Source organism: Temnothorax americanus, unplaced genomic scaffold (assembly GCF_048541705.1).
Source record: "Temnothorax americanus isolate GAGA-0224 unplaced genomic scaffold, ASM4854170v1 Scaffold10, whole genome shotgun sequence".
NCBI classification, from domain to species: Eukaryota; Metazoa; Arthropoda; class Insecta; order Hymenoptera; family Formicidae; genus Temnothorax; species Temnothorax americanus.
This window is the reverse complement of record NW_027509231.1, coordinates 527,019-534,095: the sequence shown is the minus strand read 5'-3', so window position 1 is coordinate 534,095 and position 7,077 is coordinate 527,019.

The following is a 7,077-nucleotide window of genomic DNA, read 5'->3' as shown; positions in this document are numbered from 1 at the left end:
GAAAGAATAAATAATAAAATATCAATATCAAGTGACGACTTCTGTCATCACGCATAAATTAATAAGCGTACAATTCGATTTTCGTTATCGAGCACATTATGATCGCCTTTAACTCGTCGCTTGCTCGTAACAGACAGTTATCGTTCCACGCAACGGTGTGATTGTTATGAAATAATAATGTGCGGGGTGGCGTTGGCGCGAGCAAGAAAGGCGCAAAGGGGTGAGGTACGTTGCTGGGGTTGAACGATCGCAATCAAAGCTCGAGCCGGTGTATACTGCGAGAGGGACACGTCATTTCTGTATTTCCGGCGGTGCTCAAAATCCGTGACTGGATTTAGGTAGATAATGAACGATGATTAAAAGCCTGGCGCCGGAAATCTCGAGCGTATTTATAACATCGAACGTACGACTTTAAAACAAAATTCAAGAATATGTAAATTTTAAATTAAAGATTTAATTAATTTAATTTATTTAATAAATAAAATGTGGAAAGATTGTATATTAATGCGATTTTTTAAAAATGTCTGATATACATGTAATATATTTTGAGATTTATGAATAAAATTTATGTAAGATGTATTCACGTTTATTACACTTCCCTGGCCTATTTAAATTATCTTTTTGCAAGCCTCGTAATTCAAATAATGATTGCATGACAATGTCGCAATTAAATCGAAAGCAATTGAAGCAACAAATTTAGCTGATCGCTGTCGACCTCGTTAGAAGTTCCCTCGAGGTTTGCCTGAAGGATGACCCGCGCGACGGACGGGCGCGAAATTTCGCCTTCTCACCCCGCCTGCATAACTCATCGCATGAACTGCGCGAAGTGCATCAAAATAAGAACCACTGCCATTCGTACGTACGACACGAAAATACGGACAGATGGCTCGTTCGAGCCCTTTGCTGGTGATGGTGAACGCATAGTGGTTGTGACGATGTTGCTGATCGCGCACACATTAGCATGGTCGTATACAGGGTGCTTGAAAATTGTTGATGCAACCCGGAAGCAATCGTCCTTTTGATATAAAAGAGGAAATTTCGTTTAATATGATTAGATTCTTATAAATCCAGGATCTCAGATTGCTTCAGAGCCATAGACTGTACTTTCCTGGGTGTTTAGTTTTCCTGGGTGCTAGAGAAGCGCATACTTTTATTTTCATCGGTCCTTCAATTTACGCTTTTTTTTATAAATCTTCTATTTGCAACGTTTTATTTCATATTTTCTCGCACCTGTAAGTGCATGTAAATCTCCTTGCTTCTTTTATCATGTAATTCGAGAGACGCGTGCTGCAAGGAGCTCTTTCTCTCCCAATGAACGACTTCTTCTTCTCGTGCCATTAATTCCTCGAGCACCCCATACACGCTGCGACGAGCCTTCATCGGGTCCGCTCCGTGCGGACGACGATGCACACACACACGTACACACGTCCGCTAAACAATAGTTAAATCAGGACGAGGGGCGACCAAGGGCGCTGTGGGTGTTTAATGAGCTGCCAGCCAGTGACTGAAGGGGGATGACGAGAGAGGCCTGCAGGGGGAGTCTCTGAATTCGGGATTTCGTGGTACCCGTTGGTGCGACGAGGACGGGGGGATTCGCGTGGGGCACGAGCTACGGCACCACTTGACTGCTTATGGGACCAGCACCCGTGTAAAAAGTGTAGGAATAACATTGAATATATTTAAAAAGATCTCCGCGCGCAATGCTCTTTCGTCATTTTTAATTTTCAGGGTTCAATCGCGGAAAAAATTAACTATGACGTGTCACACCCGATCAAAAGTATAGAATAATAAGAATTAATTCTGAAATTTTTAGGTAAATATGGAACAACGTTATTGGCGTTTGATCTAACAACGAGACTGAATATATGAGAATGTGTTTTAGAATAACTTCTTTTATTCGGAATTCCTTAACGCAAACAACTTACGATTAATGCATTTAAAAAAGATATTTCTTCTTTTTCGTATCTTCATGCTATTTTTTACTTACGTGTCGACTAGATTTTATGCTCAACTGATCGTTGATTTCTAGCGGTTGTTCCGCTATTCAAGAAAAGAACGTTCCCGTGAAATAAAACTAGTAGCTTCTTCCCATTGAATTTCCTCCATAAAAGAGTCGATGTATGATATTAAATTACTAATTTGCTGACACAGTAGTTAGCGATTTCAAAACGAAGGGCTATACGTTTGGTTACTAGATTAAGTTACTATTTGCGGACGATTTGAACAGTTAGGGAAAACCGCTCAGCGGTCCGATAATTGGCCATGAAAAGGAAACTCTATCCATCATTTGTACAGGCAAATCTTTTAAAGACGAATTCCAGATGAAAAATAGCTTGTATAACTGTAAATAGTCGCTACAGAAATAAACAAGCTATACAAAACGTTCTCGTTAAAACATGATCATCAATGTAATAATAATTATTTATTAATGTAATGTGCTAAAAATTTCAACTACTTACACCAGTATTAATTCACATAATTTGTTTTGTAGTTTATGTCATGTATTTGACATTTCAATATTTTAATTAGCATGAAACGATTAGCACGAACGTCAGATAAACACTAATTAACTTCCATTTGTAATTTAATAAATGTTAACATTTTAAATTAACAGTCAAGCGTAAGGAGGGTAAATATTCGTTTGTTTCAATGAGTCTATACTAAGCTCCATTTTAGTAGGGTTTAAATGGACTGTCTTTTTTCGAGCCCCTCTGATTCAAATAAAACTCAGGCAGATAGGAGACGAGAGATCAAACATACTTTCAGCGCGCATGTAATCCTGCATAATCTCGGTCCTACCAGCCCAATAAAACGCGTGCGCTTCCAACTTGCTTCACAATAAAGCTAAATCAATGATTTGTCCGACGGGGCTTTGGCGCGGACTTAATCCCAGTTTTACATGTGATTAAAGTCCGGGGTGAGGAAGTGTCAAGACGGTTGATGCCATTACAAAAATGCATCATTCGCATCTAAATCCGAGCAATATTACAAACAGTCAAATATATACAAATATACACCTGCCCTTATTTTAAAAAATTAAAAGAAAAGGTGATTTGCGACAGCGAAGAAATATATGTAACATTTACGGATCAAGCGGATGTTAGGACAAATAAATTTGAGTATCTTTATCCAACTGTAATCTGATTTCTAAATTCTCGACAATTATAATTCCCGCTAATTTGTTAAGCATTCATCGATGACATCGTTATTGTTGTGATAGCCGCGATACGTCCACCGATGTCCGACGTCGAGGGTGGCAATCGGACTCATCTGCGATCGGTTTCTCGCGATCGAGAACCTCGCTGTTAAATCTAAGGCAGCAACCCACGTCACTCTGGGATGAATGCCTGGCTGGGTCGGGCATTCTTCAAGTAAATTATAGTCTTGAATGGGTGGCGCGGCGGGGGGTTGGTTGGCACGCGCACCACTGGGGTACACCTGCCCCCCGTAGACATCTGTCCCCCTGTGCGTCTAGCGCTGGAGTCAAACCATGGGGTACGTATGCGCGTACGTACGTGAATATGTTTGTGCGTATGTCTGTATGCGGCAATGACCCCCCCTCTCTTTTTCTCTTTCTCTCTTTTTCATCACAAGTCTCTGTCATCGGCTTGACGTTTTGCGAAACCGTCAATTTTCGCGACACCGATGATTAAAGAATGGCAGAATAACGGCTGCCGGATAACGTTTCCGAAATTGTTCTCTAAGTATTTATTATAAAATACAGAAAAAATATATAACAATATTTTAAACTGTAGATTATGAGATTGAATTTCCGTTCTCGTTTCACTATTTCTCATTATAAAACTTGTTCCGGAAAAAATGTGTCTTATTATCTTAAATGAATTAATTTGATATTAGATATTTTTAATTTAATTTTTAATCTTTTTTAATAAAATAACAAATAATATATAAATGCTATTCCAAATTTACATAATAACTGTAAGTGTTTCTATCTACAAGTGCTTCAACCGTAGAAAAATTAACCGCAGTTAACTGTGATTAATTTTTCTACTCACTCCAATTCTACTCACTCCGTAAATTTTATTGTTAGTAACGTCGATGCGTAAACGCACATCAGCAATTCGTGCATGCTTCTTTCTTTGGCGTTTTATTTATCCGACAATGCATTATTTGAGACGAGGGTGCGCACATTAATCCGCGGTCCATTCTAATTAATTTCGTGAATCTCGGGTGATGGGGGCGGCCGATCATCAGCCGCAACTCAAATAAGGCTTTCCATATTTTAGCACGAGCGAGTCACCGCGAATAGAGAGAAAGCGTGGTGTGCTCCGTGGTGTGTCAGAGCTGATCGCACAACGTGGTAGCATAACCGGTATTGTTCGTGGTTTACCACAAAGGCCTGCAAATGCCGACTTGCAATGGAAAACCGGCTACCCTGCACACGACGTGTCTAAACCAGATGCGGAAATACGATGCTCACTGAATTTTCCTCCGGCGTATGAGTAAACGTTGTTTGTACGCTTGCAAATAAACACATCGAGACCCCAGAGATTCTAAGATAAAATAAAAATAAAAATAAAAATAAATTCTTATGAAATTCTTTGAAAAGATTATTTTATAAAATATTTATATTATGTTTAAAATGTGTGTGTGTCTATATATAGCGTTCAACTTAATTCTGCTACATTAGAGATTCAGGATTTATTGTCACGGAAGCTGATTTCTCGTATTTTCTTCTTTGAAGAACATTAAAATCGTCTCACTGTCTTTTCGGAGTAATGATCACACATCTATGATAGCACGATCGTTTGGATAATGCGGAATTTAATTGTTAATCTCGGCAGTTTCGGTCGCGAATGACACGCGACTAATCGTGAAACGAATTAAATCTCCAACGCGGGGATGAATCGCGTTCGTGGAGCTCCGGGCCTTCAAAAGCTACGGCCATTAATCTTCGATTAAGTGCTCAACGATCGGTCAAGGTAATTTAACGAGTTTTCCTGAATTAGGAAAGACCGTCTCACCCTCCCGATGACCGTGGCCCCCCGTACCCGTGCTTCGTTCCCTTCGTTGCCGTGCGGCTTTCTCTCTTTCTGTGGGGGGAACTACCGTCTCTGTCAGCCACCAGTATGTCACCGTACAGACCAGCGCGCCGGTACAATGAAGGCCGACCGTGGCGATCGATATGTGCACTCGACGGAAACGACCTAACGAAAGGTCGATCGAAGCGAAATCACTACGTCTGCGACCTCGCGACGTGCAAAAAAAAAAAAACCAGAAAAACAAAAAAGAACACCGTACATTCGGGAATAACGTAAATTATTACGAGAACCTGACGTAAATCACTATAATTCCCTCTTGCATCTACACCCACAAGCTATATATTTTGAAAAAAAGATGTCTCGCTTCTGCAGAACGGAATAAACGATCAAAATTATGTTCCTGATGTAATTGATGACAGATAGATGTGTCTGGTTGAAAAATTAATTAATACTCATTATGCAAAAATAACGTGGTTATTTTTAATTGAATGGCGCAACTTACAATCGGTATTCTACGATATAAACAAATTTCATTACTTATAACGTTTGATACTCAGTGTTGCAAAAAAAGATATCAAAAAAGGTGCATCTGATTTTTTTCAAAAAAGTATTAATTGTCAGATTGATCAAAAAGGAGTTTATAGATAAAGTTTTGGCACGTTTTTCGAAAAGTACTCTGTAACAAAGGTAAAAAAGTAAGCGATGGAATTGTTTGTTGCGCCCGTTTATACATTATTATCTTTTTTTTTTAACTTACTGGATACGTGGACGGGATGTAAGCTCTCGGCAAAAACTGATTGAATCCCCCAAAATCCAACACCTTTATGGATGCTGGCCGTCTGTCGTGCGCTATGCACACATTGATATATCGTCCACATAATGGCACCATTGAGGCATTACTATTATTGGCAAGATTTGGGGAAACGATCGAGCGTGCTAACGGATTCGTCGCAGCTTGCACGCTGTTTGCAAATAGATCTTGTATAGGAAATTATTGTTCGCGCAGCAGTAGTCTTGATGGATCAGTGCGTCTACATTAGCATTCCGCGAAGTTCTCTCAACTTATTACATTTATTTGTACAGAAATTAAGTTTTAGTGCGGAACAATAATGTAGATAGCAAAAGATTATTAGAAGCTTTAATCTTTGCAATGTGTGTGAAAACATTAACCAAAAATATTTTATTACAATAATACCATGTTGATTAAAAATTCACGTTATAAATATGATAATTAGAATGTAAATTTAAATAAATTGAAGTAAATACAGAAATTTAAGTAAAAACAGGAGAGGCATTACTTTTCCGTTTATATAAAATAATTTTCATGACTTATGAGATAAATACATGATTATGAAAAATTAAACATATAATATGTTCTCAATAAAAAAATAAAAGAATAGGTAATAAATACGTGATGTGTGTGTAATTTTTAATTGGATAATACGTCTTGATGGTTAATCATAAATCAATATTATCACAACGAACGGGTGGATCTCGGAAGTAAAGTGAATTTTTTTCAAAGATTAGACAGGAAAATATTATCCTTCCATTTTGGACGCTCCGAAGGGCTGTTTTGACAGATCTTCTCTCACTCGTACTCCGTTTGATCGAACGATCGAATTCGCCTATTTGGTTTGCTAACACTTGGCCGTTACACTATAAGGGGATATCCACTTGCTATCGTTATGTAAATTGCTTTCTTCATCAAGATGCTCTTGCATAATAACGAGAAAATATTATTCAAGCACGGTAGAATTTATACACGATTATGGAATTATGGAAAATTATTACGAAAGTATTATAATTTATTTGTTCTTAAAAAACTGTTAATGTATACAACTTTTTACACTTTACTTATGCTTATAATGTTCATTTGTTATTTATTATAAAATACTGTAATAAAGCAAATAAAATAGAGTATGTAACAAAGTAGTTGAAGCTGATTGTAATAAGAATAAACCTAACGGGAAAACTTATTTTGGAATAATCAGCTAATTGTGTAAATTGGTTATTCAATACTTACATTGATAGGACGAATCGTAGTCATGTTTTACATGTAATCTCACGGATTATA